Source organism: Prionailurus viverrinus, chromosome D4 (assembly GCF_022837055.1).
Source record: "Prionailurus viverrinus isolate Anna chromosome D4, UM_Priviv_1.0, whole genome shotgun sequence".
NCBI lineage: Eukaryota > Metazoa > Chordata > Mammalia > Carnivora > Felidae > Prionailurus > Prionailurus viverrinus.
In genome coordinates, this window is record NC_062573.1 from 55,634,450 (window position 1) to 55,651,138 (window position 16,689).

At 38.8% G+C, this 16,689-nt stretch overlaps 1 protein-coding gene across 13 annotated transcripts in view; it reads right to left on the reverse strand.

Annotated features, from left to right (window-relative positions):
• The window catches only part of KDM4C (lysine demethylase 4C), a 444,753-nt gene extending 428,952 nt beyond the window's left edge, over positions 1 to 15,801 (reverse strand). For 5 of the 13 annotated variants that reach the window (XM_047829319.1, XM_047829318.1, XM_047829309.1 and 2 more), the window contains exon 1: positions 15,545 to 15,797. The gene's annotated coding sequence lies outside the window, so the exon portion shown is untranslated. Of the gene's footprint in view, positions 1 to 9,116; positions 9,183 to 15,544 lie in introns of all 13 variants that reach the window. The other 8 variants (XM_047829314.1, XM_047829313.1, XM_047829310.1 and 5 more) reach the window with 5 other exon arrangements.
• Positions 15,802 to 16,689: the final 888 nt, after the last annotated feature.

The following is a 16,689-nucleotide window of genomic DNA, read 5'->3' on the forward strand; positions in this document are numbered from 1 at the left end:
AACTACTCTCAACAATACATATGAACCACAGAAAGTCTTAGGCTACTCAAACCATAGGTCTATTTTTACAAACCTAAAAAATAAAATTTAATCTGTTCTTAATTAAATGCATATAAAATAAATTCATTTTTTTAAAGCAAGGGAATACTGGGTCACCTGGCTGGCTCAGTCAGTAGAGCATGCAACTCTTGCTCTTCATGTGATATGAGTTAGAGCTCCACATTAGGGATAGAGTTTACTTAAAAATAATAATAACAATAAAAATAAAAATATTTTTTAATTGAAAAAAATTGATAAAGCAAGGGAATACTAAACACAAAAATCAGGACAAGGTTGCTGAAGGAAAAAAGATGGGATACAAGAGTATCACATAATATCTGGATACATTCATAGGACTGTCCCCTGTCTTTTGCATGCCTCATGAATTACAGAAAAACTTTTTTACATTTATGAAACAACAGAAATGATATACTTCTGAAAATACTTAGAAAATTGAAAAAGATACTTTAAATTAAACCAAAAAAATGTTTTTTAATAAATTTCTATGCTAAAATCATTATTTAATATAAACAATCTTTTTGTAATACCAAACAATCACTCCCAGCTTTTAATTTTGGCAATTCCATATTTTTGTACATTAAATGTACCAAAAGTAAGACAGACCTGCATGGCCAGTAAAGACCTCAACAGCTTTAAGCTGTTTTCTAACCGTATTTTGTGACATTATTTTAATTGAAAAGTCTGTAATTAGGCTCTGTGTTTGTATTCAAGCTCTTAAAGTGGCAATAAATTGCTTGGGTTTCCTTCTCTTAGACTACTCTGTTATACAACCAACAACATAACTATAAATACCTTTAAATTTACAGATTAATAAAGTGTGGCTCTTTTGGTAAAATAACTAACTTTTAAATAATCATCAACTACAACATCAACAGTGATTTTAACACTAAAAGATCATTTGAGTAGGAGCACCTGGGTGGCACAGTCAGTTAAGCATCCAACTCTCAATCTTGGCTCAGGTCTCGATCTCACAGTTGGTGAGTTCAAGCCCCACATAAAGTTCGGCACTGATGGCATGGAGCCTGCTTGGGATTCTGTCTCTCCTTCTCTCTGTACCCCTCCTGCTTGTGTGTGCGCTCTCTCGCTCGCTCGCTCTCTCTCTCTCTCTCTCTCTGCAAATAAATAAATAAACTTAAAAAAAAGATAATTTGTGTAGAAAATCATTTGTACACTAGGATAAAAATCTTTCCTAGCTATATGAACTATGTATCCTACCAATACTTTTGATCTGAGAGGAAATTTTGACATAAATGAATCATTAATGGCAGAGGAAAAGAAAGTTTACAAATAGCAGTGATTCTAAATAATAAATCTGTTTATCTAGAAAGTAGCTTATCGTGTTTCATAAAAGCAATTTCTCATATTGCAATGCAGGAAAATGTCAGATCTTACAATTCAATGTGTCAAAGTACAGAGAATACGGTCAAAGAAAGAAAAAAACTCAGTATAAATGCAGACACAATGCTAAATCCTTTTGAGGAAAGTAAAAGATATTCTAAAGTAATATGGATATTACATTTAACAGTAAATTACCTGACAGACAATGATCAAAAGGCAGAGAAAGCATCATCTTGGCATTAAGTTTTTTTTTTAAGAATAGAAAATACTAAGTAAAAATGACCAATATTTTCTTTACCACTGAACTCTCCTTCTAAACCTACTATTTTAAATTTAAAGCCAAACATAATCTTTAGCCTGTATATCAATAAAACATCTAAGCATGGAACAAAAAATGCTTTAAAAGTTATGAAGAAGGTAGAAATCATTTTTAAAACATTCAAATTTGTATCTGATTGAGATTCATGACCTTTACGAAAAGGGCTTAAAAAGAGAAATTCTAAAGTTTTCTAAAATTTGAGTTAAAAAAAAAAAACTCATTCTCTGTTAAGTCCAAGTTTAGGAAAATCACAAAATTATAGTAAAATATGGGTACAGACAGTACCAAAAAATTATGCAGTCAATGCTAACTACCATTTCTGCATGAATAGCAAAAAAGGGCTGTTCCCCTATGAGTGTGAATTTAGAAATCTGATTGGCTTTCTAAATCCCTATTATTATGCAGAAGGATTGATAAGGACACACAAAACAGCTAAAGGAAATAAAGCAATTTCAAGTTTGCAAAACTTGCGCTGCACATAATTGTGAGTTCTAAGAATCTTGCAGGGCTTGGAGGGCTTGGATTGTCTCCGTCCAAGACCTGCAAAGGAGGGAACACTTCCCGGCACAGACAAGACCTACCTGAGTCTCCCAGGTCCCAATGCCCAGACGCAAGACACCTGCAGCAGTACCTGGGCAACTACTGGCCTTGTGTTGCCCGCCGCACAGCCCAGCACCCTGAGGCAAGCTTGCTGGCCAGCCCCTCAGCTGATTTCTGAACTGCACCAACTGTGCAATTCCTGGCCTGGCGCAGACCCAATCAATGTCTGGGGTAGAACCCATATCACTACCACCAGCTCTACAGTAAAGCCCATTTTGCATACACATCTGAGATTACCTAAACCATTTAGGCCTATCAGAAGAACTCATGAGAGGCCAGGTAAATCACTCATTATTTGTTTCAAACATAAAACATCTAAATGCAATTTTATATGCAAACTCTGAAATTATTTCTAAAGATTCACAATCACACAAGCCATACATGGTATCAGCTATACTGAGCAGGGGAGCAAAAAGGATTGGAAAACATCAGACACAATAATCTGACACTTCTTATTTGTTTCAATTATTAATGAATACAAAGAACACTATTTTAAAGAACCACAACAATTTGCACATTTTTCAGCAACTACCTCTCCAAAAAAACCAAGCTTACAGAAAAAGGGTTTACTATATATATTCTCATCCTGTATGCAATGCTATACCTCGCACAGGTATTTGTTGATCATATATTCTCTTAATCTTAATACCAATACAGGAATTCTTTTACATGCAAACACATCTAAACACATGAAAGTATTTTCAGTGTCTATTTAGATGAGTTTAACTTTCCTCAAAATCTCAAATATTTAACAAAACTATAATAATCACAAATATAATCATAAAAGCATAAAGGAAAATCATAATCTGTTACCCAATGCTTCTCCTTGACTTATTCTTTTTGAATTTTTATTTTATTTTATTTTATTTTGAGAGAGAGAGAGTAAGCAGGGAAGGGGCAAAGGGAGAGAGAGAGAGAATCCCAAGCAGGCTCCAGGCTCAGCATGGAGCCTGAGGTGAGGCTCCATCCCACAACTCTGGGATTATGACCTGAGCCGAAACCAGGAGTTGGATGCTCTGCCAACCAAGTCACCCAGGACTATCTTCATTGACAACTCTTTGAATAGTGAAATCTTATTAAAATGAATCTTAAGAGAAGGAAGGAAAAATAAGATAAAAACAGAGAGGGAGGCAAACCATAAGAGACTCTTAAATACAGAGAAAAAACTGAGGGTTGCTGGAGGGGTAGTGGGTGGGAGATAGGCTACATGGCACTTGTTGGAATGAGCACCGGGCGTTACATGTAAGTGATGAATCACTGGATTCTATACCTGTAAACAATACTATACTGTATGATAACTAATTTGAATTTAAATAAATTTTAAAAAATAAAATTAATCTAAAAACAAAAACCTTGCATTTGCTTGGTTCTCTACTGTGCTATAGCATACAGTACTTCATTTTCATTCTTAAAAGTGTTCTAGCCAGCTGTGATTATTACATTTGAGAAATGATGAAACTAAGGCTCAGCAATGGAAATCACTCTCCTAAAGTCAGACAGCAAATACGTGCAATGAACTGACTACACGTTTAGTATTGCCAAGTATAACTGACCTCTTCGCTAGACTCCTCAGCTACCACAAAAAAATAAGCCAAAAGCCCACTAAATTAAGAATAAGCTTGCAGTGGGGCGACTGGCTGGCTAGTCAGTTAAGCCTCTGACTTCAGCTCAGGTCATGATCTCGTGGTTCGTAAATTCAAGCCCTGTGTCGGGCTCTGTGCTGACAGCCCACAGCCTGCTTCAGATCCTGTGTCTCCTTCTCTCTCTGTCCCTTCTCCACTCATGTTCTGTCTCTCTCTGTCTCTCAAAAACGAATGAACGTTTAAAGAAAATGTCTAAAAAGACTTTTTTTAACAAGCCCAGACGTTTTCACAGAATTATGCTCAATTTTTAAGAAACGTAATCCAATGTTATTTAAGCTAATCCTGAGCCCAAGAAAGAAAAGAAAATGTTTTAAAATTCTTTAAGAAGCAAGCCTAAATGGGTAAAAAAATTTGACATACGGCCCAAAAAACTTCAGAACAATTCTATGTAAGAATATCAATGAAAATTCTTTTAAAAACTGAGGAAGAAAAATCCAAGAGCACATTAAAATAATATATCATTACTAAAAAAATCATCCCAGAGTACAAGAATGCTTCAATATTAGTACATCTGTTATATAATTTTTGTGTGCATGTGTGTGTATGGATAAATAAATATAAATGTATGTCTAAACAAACACATATTCTCTAGCTCTGTTCGCTGAAAGGGCACAGGAGCAACACCCAATATCAATAACCATCTAGATCTTTGCTTTTAAATATTTGGGGCAGGAAAAGTTCAAGATAAGCCTGCATATCTTACTGTGCCCAAAAGGGAGGGGATGCTCAAAGAATGATGGGACAAGTCAAAAGGACACAGAATCTCACATAAAGGATTCCCATGGGCCAAACTTATGACAATGTAAGCAGCAATATAAATAACAATATTAACAGATTATAACTCATTGAATAGCATAGGAAACCATAAATCCTAATAGATAAAAATAAATAAATTGAAAGCTTAATAAGGAGATATTTATACAGTTTTTTAAAACAAAACAAAAAAACTTTAGCGAAACATAGAAGACTCTAGCATAGATCTTAAGCAATCAGAGTGAATACTACCAGTAACAGAACAAAATGAGATTGTATGCCACATGATAAGATGTAATGAAAAGAATACAGTTCCACCTCTGTGACATTCCTGCCAAACATGCCTCAAGAATCTAATCACAAGGAAACATCAGAAAACAAAAATTAAAGGAGAATATAAAATAACTGGCCTGTAATCTTCAAAGGTGTCAATATTATGAAAATCAAGGAAAGACTAATGACTGTATTTGAGAGTGAAGGGATGTTTAAAGGACCTGAAAACAAGAAAATGCAATGCATCATTTTGGACTGGATACTTTAACTACAAAGAACATTACTATTACAAATGGTGATATACAAAGGACTAAAGATTCGTTGAAAGTAATATGTCAATGGTAGCTTTTTTATTTTGATGGAAATATTGTGTTTATGTGGATCTGCCTGTTTTAGGAAATATATACACTGAAGTACTGAGGAGCAATGGGACATGAGGCAAATTTTTCAAGGAAATAAAAGTTCTTTGTACAATAATTGCAACTTTTCTAAAAAAATTATTTTTAAAATAAAATAAAAGAGAACAAAATTTAAGAAAATATGCAAGATCTGTGTAAAGATATTTTTTTAAATGTCCTTTCTAAGGACTTAAACACTTAAATGGAAAGGCATACCATATGCTGGGCAGGAAAAGTCAACATCTGAAAGATATTTCTCTGTTAGTCCATCTAAAGACATTCCCAGTAAAACTATCAATAGGTTTTTGGAGTTTGACATATTAATTTTAAATTAAAAATAATGAGGGAAAATAAATAAGAATAGCCTGAAAAGTTCTGGAAACATGTTTAAAGCTACAACAATTAAAACATTGAAGTAATGATGATATATAAATAGATCGCTATACAGAAATAGAACCAACCTAAATCACTTTCAATATTGCACTGGTTAAATAAATTATGGTACATGCATACTAGGTAATACTCTGCAATCATTTTAAAAAGAGGGATTTCTACATGTACTCATATTTTAAAAACCACATTCAAGTTATAGTGGTAAATGAAAAAATATTCAGAACAGCAAGTACAGATACTACGATACATAAATGTGTAAAAAAAATGTGTATATATACATATATATGCTTTACAAAGTATCTTATATAGGCTGTATGGAATATCTCTGGAAAGCCCTAAAAGAAATCCTTTAACCGTGGTTAACTGGGGCACCTGGGTGGCTCAGTCGGTTAAGTTTCTGACTTCAGCTCAGGTCATGATCTCATGGTTCCTGAGTTGCCCCCCTGCCCCAACATATCGGTGTGGAGCCTGCCAGGGAGTCTCACTCTCTCCTTTCTCTCTGCCTCTCTTCAACTCACATTTTCTCTATCAAAATAAATAAATAAACTTTAAAAAAAATTTTTTTAAAGTGTTTAACCAAAAAGAGGAAACTGGCTGTCTGATGGCAAAAGTGAGAGTATGTACTTTTTACCTATTTATATCTTCTGAATGTTATACCTTGTTGAATACTTTGCATTGTCTATTTAAAATAATATGTATTTTATATATATACACATACATATACGTACATATACATATATGTGTATATATATCTATGTATATATACACATATATGTATATGTATGTATATATACGTGTGTGTATATATATACACATATATATACACATATATACGTGTATTATATATACATACACATATATATACACATATATGTATATGTATGTATATATATGTGTGTGTGTGTATATATATATAAAAAATATATTATAATGATTTTTACTAAGTTAAATTATCAAAAAGGAATGAATTTCCCTATTGCGGGCCCAAATTCCACCTAATGAAAGCTGCCCTGAAAATTCAGAATTCTCAGTAAAGTGTCCAAATTTCAGGTGATAGTTCCTTTTGAGAGTTAAACAGATAAAAACAAAATGGGTGAGATAAGCAGACTGCAAAACAAAACACCTGCACCTTCAGTTTTACCCACATAGGGACACCAGTGATCTTTCTAAGTATCTGATAGATTCTCAAAACAGAAAAGAAGGAACAAGCCTGATGTTGAATCAGAGAAAATATCCTTAGGACCAGAATTTCAACAAATGTCTGGTGAAAAACTAGTTAGAAGATGGAGATAAAGACAGAGCCAAAGTGAAGAATTTGACTTCTTCTTTAACCTCATTCAAAAGGAGGAAATGTTACTGCATGAAGAATGCTCTGATGAGAAAGTTGAGTACTCTAGAGGGTCAGAGAAGCCCAGCAGTTAAAAAAAATATATTGTTTAAACTACTCTTCAACACAACCCATGTCCATCTGCTGGGATCTTCCTGTCACCAAACGATATGCTTTCCCAAAAAGCAAGACTTCCCAGAAAGAGCCATGAAGAGCAGACAATCATGTTTTGGATCCAGGTTATAGTTCTTCTTATGAGTCTGACCAGGAGGTGACACTGAGGACATTAGGCAACTAATGCCTGACATGCTCTAGATGAACTGGGAAAGTTCAGATTTCTGAACATGCCACACTAAAAATGAGAACAGAATTATGAAATCTCCTAAAAGTGCACACACACACACACACACACACAAAAGGTACTATCTTTCTAGCCAACTGCTCTTACTTTGGTATTTCTCTCTAAATTCAAGTTTCCAATTCCTCTTCTAGAAAACAATAAATCAATAATATTTAGTATATCTATTTTGTATGGTTATCAAATATATTTTCAAATGGATAAACTACTAAGGCTTGAGTGCTAAAGAAGTAAACAATTTCAGACACAGGTTTGGAAAAATGTACTGATGTGTACTGATTACACAACTGAACTGTCACTGTATGTTTCCTTCAATTTTATTAATTCTCACTATAACTGGACAAATTTAACAGAAAAAAGATATAACCTGCATATACATAATTCATCCAAATCCTCTCCATCCCTTTAATTCATGCCACACAGCAGGATTTAATAAGGGATATTAGGACTTTCCATATTATCATGCTATGGGCAACCATCAGTGAAACACTCATTATCAACATGTATGAGTAGGACCAGAAGAGACAGAATCCTATTACAGCAAAAAAGATGAACAAGGTAAGCTTTAATAATGTAAGCAATAAAGGAAAAAAAACACAGACTAGGAGAAGAAACACGGATTGCTGTGCAAGACTACATATCATGAAGGTAGAATGTACGTCCCACTTGGACAAAGGTCCCCAAAACAAAGCCACTAGAAACCTGGGCTCTATCCACCATTTAATAAAGGTTTTGTTTTTCTTGTTTGTTAATACCTAAATTCATGTTCAGGAAATTTGTTTCTCAACTGAGTCTTTCTGATTATAAATGCAACAATGTTCATTCTAAAAAAATTTTAGGAAGGAAAATCAAAATTACCAGTAATCTCACCACCAAATTAGCATTTCAGCGTATTTTTTCTAACATATACACATTTATAAACACATTTAAACATAACTGGGCTCATGCAATGTATACAATTTTGAATAATGCCTTTTTTCATTAAACATAGGTTTGGGGGCACCCTGGTAGTTCAGTCAGTTGAGTGTCTGACTCTTGATTTCAGCTCAGGTCATGATCTCATGGTTTGTAAATTTGAGCCCCAAGTAAGACTCTGCTCTAATAAGGCAGAGCCTGCTTAGGATTCTCTCTCTCTCTCTCTCTCTCTCTCTCTCTCTCTCTCTCTCTCTCTTCCCTTCCCCACTCATGCTGTAAGTCTCTCTCCCTCTCTCTCTCAAAATAAATTTTAAAAAATTTTTAATTAAAAATTAATAAACATAGGTTTGGAATAATTCTAACATCTTAAAATAGTCATCCAAGTTACAAGCATCACATCACAGTGTGCAGTTAAAATAACCTTGGGATAAACACTTAGGTTATTTCTATTATTTGGTTAGCAAAATAGATGAGAGACCAATATTTCATTGATGGGGGTGATATAGCACCAAGCCTTCTTTGCAGAGGTCCTGGTAAAGTGAATAAATGAGAAACACAGCTCTAGTGATCAGCTCTAATGATCCACTGAACACGACATCCTTACTAAGCCAGCTCTTTAATTCATATTTTCACAAATACTTGTTTGCCTTGATTCCCTTGTTATCATTTTCAGAGTTTTGTTTAGTTTTTAACAAACTGAGAGAATGAAAGTGACGAGCCTTAAAATTCAGCGACTTACCACACACCTGCAATGAGCTCAGCCAAGTAGAGAGAAGAGTACTGGCTATTTGTGGCCCAGAGAAACCTAGAGGATAAGGTAGAGTCAGATTTAGATTTTTCTCAACCTGGCTTTAAGCAACACTCCTTTGAGGTCAGGCCAGAACTTCTAAGTAGAACTAGCAATAGTGATTTCTTTTAATAGTAAGGATGGAGGATGGGACAACGGTATGTAAAGCTATATGCACCTGCACTTGCCATCAGACAAGAATTAGAAAATAGTAATTGTGTTTCAAAAAAGAGGGGAGGGGCTAATGTAAATGAGGCTCCTTGTAGAGCCTTAGAACTGTATTGTTCAGACAGCAGCCTGCAGTCCTACCCAATTGGAGGGCTATATCAATATTTTCATAATATGTGATATAGAACAAAACAGAAAATATCAGAGGTGGCAAACGTGGCAAAGTATTGTTTTGTGAAATTTTTGTTTCACTTTTGTGTGTGTGTGTGGTGTATGTGTGTTGGGTCAGGATGGGTAAAATTATTTCCTACTGTGTGCCCTAGTTTTAATTTCCTTAAATTTTTCATATATGCAGAAGTAATTAATTTGTACAACAAATGTTTGAGTAACTATATTATACAGTTGATGAGACAAAGGTGTGCTGGTATGACACAAGTGATAAAAATATTTGGGTCCCTGCCCTTGCACAATTCTTACAGTTTAGAAACCATCAAATAACCACATAAATATAGAGCAACAGTGTAACTAAACATTCACACTCAAAATAATCCTCTTTCAGGAAATGTTAGGGAATCACTTATCTATTGTGTCCATTGCTGTATGCTTAAGTGTTATGGAAGGAAACATTTAGGGAATTAAGATAGATTATCATTAGGAAAGCTGATTCAGGTTGAGGAAGAGGTGGGGGAGCCAGGTCAGGATTCTCTGAGGAAGTACATTCAAGAAGAGACTGGAAAGATGTACCAAAAAGAAAGTAGTAAGAAAGTGTGGCAGAAATCAGCAGTTTGGCAAAGGCCTGCACAGTTTGTGAAAAAGAAAAGCCAAAGGGCAGATAGGAAAACTAAAAACATCTAGATAAGGTTTGGGGGTTGCTTAGGATAGGAGGAGACAATGCAGGAATTTTAAGTCTCCTGAGAACAATGAGAATGATTCAATTTGCATTTTAAAAGATCATTAGTGGTGCAGAAATAGGAGGGAGGCTAGAGTGGCTACTGAGATGCTGCCAAGTAGAGACTGGAAGACTGATCTAACCTATTTAGGAAGCAGAAGTGACAAGGTTTGGTGATGTGATGAGGGCTGAGAAACTATGAAATACCTGGGATAACTCGTAGGTTTCCTAAGTGAGCAGTGATAAGATGCATGAGAAACTCAGAGAGGCAGAGCTGAGAGGGAAGATCCTGGTTCAGCTGGTTACAGTTAACAAGTAGAGATGTCAAATTAAAAACTAGAACTGGGGGGCGCCTGGGGAGCTCAGTCGGTTTAGCGTCCGACTTCAGCTCAGGTCATGATCTCACAGTCCGTGAGTGCGAGCCCTGTGTCGGGCTCTGTGCTGACAGCTCAGAGCCTGGAGCCATCTTCAGATTCTGTGTCTCCCTCTCTCTCTGCCCCTCCCTTGCTCATGCTCTGTCTCTCTCTGTCTCAAAAATAAATAAAAACATTTTTAAAAAATTTAAAAACTAGAACTGAATGGAAATATTAAAAAAAAAGTCATCATCCAAAGGGTTTTTGATGATAATACCATTCTGCTCCTTAAATATTTACCCACAATAATGTGTAATACAAACCCTCCAAAAATCTAAAATAAATCTTAAAAGATTCTAAGGAGCAACAATTCATAAATACCACAGTAGCTGAACCCACTGTGTATCTACAAATATAGAGCAACAATGTAACTAAACATTCACATGCAAAATAATCCTCTTCCAGGAAATGGTAGGGAATCACTTGTCTATTATATTCACTTGTTGTATGCTCCACATCTAACATAGCAGCACGACACACACAGCAGGTGTTAAAATATCTAATGAAGAAATATACCCACTACTAGGCAGAATAAACTACCCAGCAAAAATACGACAAATAGCCCAAATAAGCAATTGTGCAAGGAAAAACTCTGTACTATGTAACATACAAATGTATAGCAAGGATATTTCTCGGGGAAAAAAGGGAAAGGAGTTATTTACCCTATCATACCCTAATAGTATCAGAACTAGATTCTGTTCCCTAAGAATCAGCTAAATTTCAATACCAGAAATTCTATCCCTAGACAACCAATGGTAAAATATGCTCACCATTCCCTATTACCCCTAGGTATGAAAAAGAATCAAAATGTAATAAAAGTTTGATGTTTAAAGCTATAGTAAAATCTCATCTAGGTTATTAAAACAAACAAAAGTTAGAAGAAAATTTATGAAAATAAAAAGCAATTACTGATGGTTTTTCCCCCTGTTAACAAAAGTTATACCGATACATGGGAGAAAATTCAGAAAATGCACACAGACACAAAAGAGAGAAATAACCCAAAAGCCCATCACCCAGAAGTAACTAACCACTTTCAACATTTTGTACGGAACTTTTTCTGTGCATACATGGGGGTAGAGAGTAAACAGTGATCCACAACTAATGATATAATTGTTTAAGACTATGAAGGAGATTACAGAATGCTGCTATGGCTAGTGTACAGTATTGAGGGAAGACTAACTTGAAGAAGCAACAACTGAGCTGAGCTACCTGAAGGGTGAAATGGACTTAACCAGATAAAGATGCACAGGTCAGGGTAGCAGTCCAGGCAGAGGGAACAAGAATGTGAGCAGGAAGACGCCTGGGCGGCTCAGTCCGTTAAGCGTCTGACTTTGGCTCATGTCATGATCTCGTGGTTTGCGAGTTTGAGCCCCACATTGGCCTCTGTGCTGACAGCTCAGAGTCTGGAGCCTGCTTTGGATTCTGTGCCTCCCTCTCTCTGTCCCTCCCCTGCTCTCTCTATATATATCTCTCAATATGTAGAGAGATGTAGAGAGATATGTTAAATAAACATTAAAAATTTAAAAAAAAAAAAAAGAATGTCAGCAGGGCATTGGGGAGAAAGTTGGGTGGAAGGAGGAGACTGGCTGGGCAGAGCCTTACTGAGAGAGCTGAGAGAACTTGATCCTTGGGAAAAGGAGGATTGGATTGTCGTGGGGAAAGGGTTAGACCCTGCAAGTGCAGACTTCTGTGATCAGCATCTTCTCCCCCAAAGGGTATAGAGGGTCAAGAAACAGGAGAATCTTTGGGGGTGTGAAGGGAATAAAAAGACAGTGATCCAATATTTTAAATTTGTATTTTAGGTTCCACACAACCTTCTGCACTGGTAGCAAATAAGGAAAAAAGTGACTTTAACTCTTGCACAACTACCAAGAAATTCATATTAGAAATGGAGGTGGGCAGAGGAGCATTAAATATTCATATTAACAAAAAAATATAAATCTTAAAAAACTGAAAGACCTGCATTAGCAACTGAGTGTAATGACAATATGGAATATACCTGTTTTATCACCATATCTCTAACAAGTATATAACAAATAAATTAGTATCAAGGGAATAATCATTAGCTGTATGAAGAAAAACCAGGCTAACATAAAGGGATGATCTTAAAAACATCCAGACAAGTAAAACACACCAGTATCCTCAGGACAAAGCCCCACACAAAGACTTCTGGCCTCTCTAGAAGTGGACTTGGTAGTGAAGTAGAGTATGCCCCTCAAAGGCCTGGAGAGAGTATCTGTCAACACTATCACTCCTTCATTCATCCATTCACTCAAGAGAAAATGTTGAACCCAGAAATTCCAGTACTAGGTCTATATCCAAGATTAAAGAAAATATACATCCATACTAAAACCAGTTCACGAATGTTCATAGCATACTGTTCATAATAGCCAAAAACTAGAAACAACCCATCAACTGATAAACAAAAAGTAATATACCATACAATGTAATATAAGTCAGCCATAAAAAGGAATAAAGTACTGACAGATGCTATATGACAGATGAACCTTGAAAATGTTATGCTAAGTCAAAGAATCCAGTCACAAAAATCCATATATTATATGATTATATTTATATGAAAGGTCCAGAATAGGCAAATCTATTGAGACAGAAAGCAGATTAGTCATTGCCTCAGGCTAGAGAGGATGGGAGCTGGAAAGAAAGGGACAACTGCTAATAGGAACAGGGTTTCTTTCTGAGGTGATAAAAAATGCTCTCACATTGGTGCCCCTGGGTGGCTCAGTTGGTTGAGCCTCTGACTTGATTTCAACTCAGGTCATGATTCCAGGGTCGTGGGATTGAGCCCCACATCAGGCTCTGCACCGCCACTATGCATGGAGCTTGCTTAAGACTCTCTCTCCCCCCTCTCCTCTCCCCCCTCCATTTGCATTCTCTCTCTCTCTCTCTCTCTCTCTCTCTCTCTCTCACTCAGACAAACAAAAAATTTAAAAATGTTCTCACATTAATTGCGGTGATAGTAGTACCACTGGATTGTATACTTTAAATATGTGGATTCTATGGTATATGAATTACATCTTAATTATTTAAAAAGAGAGGATATTTTTAGCACCCCACATATCACGGTAAATTGCCAGAAATACAGCAAAGGGAAAAAAACATAGAACCTGTTCTCAAAGCCCTAACATTCTAACAGACAGGAAAAGCCAGTCAAGAGAGAATGACAAGATAATGAGAAAAAGAAAGAAAAGGAAGAATTCACAGACTACCCCAAGGTTAGTTATGCACCTAACCTACCTCTGGATGATTCAGAAGGTGTCAAGAAGAGAATTCAAAATACCAGATTTTTATTCTTAATTTGAAATTTACATCTAACTGTCTTTTTAAAAATTATGTACCTGTTCAGCTTCTTAAAATCTTCATTCTTATAGAAAGGTTAAGCATTTTTAAAAGCATTTGTGCACCTACAAAAAGGTTTATAACATATATTTTTAACTTTAGAAAAGCAACCGATTAAAATCTGCTAATTAAACGAAACAAGTCTCCGATTTAAATTGGATTTTACTACAAGTTCGTGGAGTGTTGTAAAGATTATGTGCAAACTTTTCATAACGTCTTAAATTGGGAGAAAGAGGGGCCTAAAAAACCGGAACAGCCGTGTAATACATTCCAAAACAAAGCATGGGGGGTTGGGAGGAGACCAGCAAGGCAGAATTTGAGTAATGATCGTAAAGAAGAACCAAGTGCTTCAAAGCAAAAATGGACCTTCAAGAATTAAAGCCACTAATTTTCACCCACAACACTTCGAAATTATAGTATTAGTTACTGTTACCATAGAAACTGCGAAGCCGAATTTCCTAAAATTAAAAATGAAAATTACTGCAAAATCAAGTGGGTGTAATAGAGCAAAATTTGGTCCGAACTAGGTGGAACTGAGCCTAACAGAAACTTTCACCAAAATAAAAGTGAACCAACGCCAACTTCTAACCTACATTTCCGAAGCAGGGCTTGATAAATCACCTTGCGGTGTAATTTACCATGTACTAAAAAAAAGTTTGCCCTCTCTTCTGCTGGAGCAGAAACCAAATAAAACCCCTCCTGGGCATCGCCCACCACCAAAGCCAGTCCGTGCAGACCTGCACCGTGCAGCTTAGGGGAAGACCCGGTCCGAGTTTACCCGGAAAGCATCTGAATTGAGCCCTGCAGGTTCCACTGGGTTAAGCCTGGAGGAAAAAGCGAAGCTCGAACCCGGAGCCACAGCTTGCCTGCCTCCCTCCTCCACATGCCCACCCTATGCCACGTCTTGCGTGCCTGGCATTCCACGCGAAGCGATCCAAATCATTTATTAAGCACCCACTGTCTACACCACATCGTGGCTTCAGGTACTGCGGGAAGAAATGGCCCCTTGCGGGAAAAACCAAAAGGACAGCACGGGGACTGAGGACGAACCCGGGAGAGAGGCTGCCTGCCTGCGGTGAGGTGTTCTGGAGAGGAGCCCCCGCCTTCACCCCCTGGGTCGTGACAGTCCCAGAGAAGAGATGGCACCGAGGGTGCAGCAGGCCGTGCCTCCCAGGAGTCCGCCGCAGACCAGGCTGGGAGGGGAATGGAAAGGAGTCGGCACCCCTGGACCACCCGCGCGCTCCTCTGCCCCAAGGAGCGCGACCTGCACTCCAGCCCCCAGGAGAACGGCGAGCGCGGGGACCGAACCCCCGAGAGGGCCGGAGCGGACTGTCACTGGCTCCCGCCTTCCTCCGCTGCGACCATGGCTGGCCACTCTCTCCCCGACATGACAGCCGCGGCGGCCGGGGACCGAGCGTCTGCTGACCGGCGTCTCCGCTGCCCCGGCCGCCGGCACCCCCAGCGGCCCGGCGCAGAAAGGGGCAGTGCCGAGAAGACAGCCCTGGCCCCTTCCCCCACCATCCCCATCGTCCGGACTCGGGAAAAGCGGTTACCTGGCGCGCGGGTGGGGACGGAGATACGACCCCAAGGAGGAAGATGAGGAGGAAGAAGGTGGCCTCCGGCCCAGGGAGATTTGGGAAATTTGGAAGACTTGTTCCGCACTGGGTGACAGCTGTTCGCTGCGCACGCGCACCGGACCCCAGTTGCCTGATCTCTCCGCAGCTCCTCACCCTCCCGTCGGGGAGAAGGGAGGCAGCGGCGAAGGCGCGCGCACGGCGCCTGCCGGCTCTCCCTGCGCGAGGGCGCGCGCGCTGTCACGTGACCACTGGGGCCCGGCACTTATTGGGTCACGTGAACTTCCAAACAGCTTAAAGATGCCCGGCGCCTTCTTGCTTTGGGATTAGGCCTCGAGCTGTTCTTAATCTAGGCTTGCTAGCTATCACACATCGTGTTCTCTCCGGAGGGGCATGTCCACTTTTTCCCTCAGAGTAACACACTTAACCAGAAGGAAGGAACAGGTGCACAGAACCTTGCCCGGAAGTGCCTACCGGGTTCCCTCAGGGCTGGAACTGATGGAGTCCACGCGCCACACGTCGTCCTGGGCCGCGACGCGGGCCTATGGCGGCCTCCGGCGCGCGGACGTCAGAGTGGCGTTGCCATGGGTGGGGCCTCAGAATGCCCCGCGGAGCCTGGCTAGGATGTCTGGGCTTGCGGCTGGGTGGCAATGACAGCGTCTTACGGACCCGGGCACCTGAGCCTCCAAAAAATAATGGGAGATCCCGAGTGGGCCAGGGGGTCCACCTGCCAACCTTTTAACGAGTAACTCTCAGCAAGAGAGTGTGTTGTTTGCCTCGGAGAGCGAAACTGTCCCATATTCCAAGCACCTAGGTGGAGCACAGCCCGCCGCCGCCCAGGTGTGCGCTGGAGCTGAGGAGACTTGAGGGTGGCCACAGTAGGAATCCAGTCTGGGGGAATCTCTCAAACTAGGGGTTGACAGCAGTTTGGCCTGGACTGTAGTAACAGGAAGTGCAAGTGTCTCCGGACCCCTGAGAACCTACTTAAATTAGCTTGTTACTTCTGCGCTGTAACTCCGCCTTCCAAGGTGTCAGACGGAACCACACAGACCTTAAGTCCCTGTACTACCAAAGACAGATGGCTGACACCAGATGTTTTGCAAAACTCAATTTTTTTTAACTTC